The sequence below is a fragment of the Elephantulus edwardii genome, unplaced genomic scaffold (genome assembly GCF_000299155.1).
Source record: "Elephantulus edwardii isolate Elephantulus edwardi_28Jun2011 unplaced genomic scaffold, EleEdw1.0 scaffold00190, whole genome shotgun sequence".
In the NCBI taxonomy this organism is placed as follows: domain Eukaryota; kingdom Metazoa; phylum Chordata; class Mammalia; order Macroscelidea; family Macroscelididae; genus Elephantulus; species Elephantulus edwardii.
In genome coordinates this window covers 1,548,870-1,550,654 of record NW_006399940.1, presented here as the reverse complement: position 1 = coordinate 1,550,654, position 1,785 = coordinate 1,548,870, and positions in this window count along the sequence as shown.

Genomic DNA, 1,785 nt, shown 5'->3' with positions numbered 1-1,785 from the left:
GGGCACAGGATATGAACAGGCACTTCACCGAAGACGACATTCAGATGGCTAACAAGCACATGAAGAAATGCTCAAAATCCCTAGCCCTAAGATAGATGCAAATTAAAACAACTATGAGATATCATTTCACCCCAGTCAAAATAGTCCTCAACTCTTGGTTGTCTTTCATCCTCTCTCCAGGTTCATAGGGTTTCCGGAGGCAAACTAATATGGAAGTGGATGCCGCTCCTCCTTCCAAGCTTGTTTTAATCGGGGAGCTCCACACTGCTCTCTGTCTGCATTGCGTAACCAACCTTTAACACATTTGACACATCAGTGTCACAGTGTTCAGCCTCACAGCAAACACAAGTGACTGCGGTACAGCAACCTGTACACCAGGGCTATACAACCTAGAAGAATGTCTGAACAAAAACAATGAAAGACAGGCCAGAAGTTATAGAAATGGTATAGACATTATTAATATCTATGTTAGGGTGAACACATTCTAGTCAGCATAACTAAGAAAGGTGAGGTCTCTAAAACCAAGGAAATAGAACTTAGATATGGTGTCATGAGTTTATTGTTCAAAAGGGCTCTTCCAGTGGCCAAAAAGACAAGAGAGTTTGGTATACAGAGCTAAAAGCAGGTGAAAAAAAAATCTTAGCTTTCTGTGAGGAAAGCTGCCTTGAGACACACACACTCCACCGTTACCCCTATCTCCTCCTGTATACAAGGTACTTGAGTTGGTGGCTTTGGACTCATGCCACTCTAGAGACAAAGACATTAACCTTCAGAAGAGAAGGTGTATTAGGTCAAGTACTGCTCCCTAGAGTGAGCACTTTCAAATGTGTATTAGTGGAGAAGGAACAGAACCTCCCCTTTGGATAAATTCCTTCACTTTGGGATCCTTCCACTGGGGCCATCCCAGGGACCAAACAAGAAAAAATAATTTAGGACAAAGAGCTGCAAGCAGAGGAAAGATTTTCTCAGCTTTCTCAACTGGCATGTTGAGTTTCAAGAAAGAGAGCTGGCTGGAAACCCCTCTGGAAAGAAACTGCTTGAGAAAATCACCTGTACTCACAACACTCAGCCACTTCATACACAAAGGAGGACAGTAGAGTTTGGGACAGGGGACAACATTAAGGCGAGATTTCTGCAGAGCTGTAGTACAGAACACAGAGAGCCCAAAGGACATTGTTATTGTTGTTATGTGTCACCGAGTCATTTGCGACTCATAGCAACACCATGTACAAGAGCCCTAAATGCCGTTCTATCCTGCTGTCTCAAACACATTCATTCCCACCACTCTGCTCACAGAATCGATCCATCTCGTCGACGAAATCTCGTCTCCTGCACCATCCCTCCACTCTCCCAAACACGATGTCCCTTTCCAAGGACCAGTACCTCCTTGCATTAAGCCCAAAGTATGTCAGACAAAGCTTCTGAATCCTTGACCCCAAGGAGCATTGCGGCTTCAACCTCTCCAGGACAAACCTGTTTGATCTCCTAGCAGTCCATTGTTTTTCTCCAGCACCACAACTCAAAGGCATAAATTCTCTTTCTATTATCCCTAATCACTGTCCAACTTTCCAATGCATAGCACATAATTATAAAGAATAGCCTGGATCAGGCACACCTTAGTCTCCAGCCTGACATCGTTGCACTTCAGTACTCTTGAGAGGTCCCTCACAGCTGACTTTCCCAATGAAATTCATCTCCTGATTTCCTGGCTGCTGTTACCAAGAGTGTTGACTGTGGAACCAAGGAAACTAAAACTATTAACTATCTCAATCTCTTCACGATCCA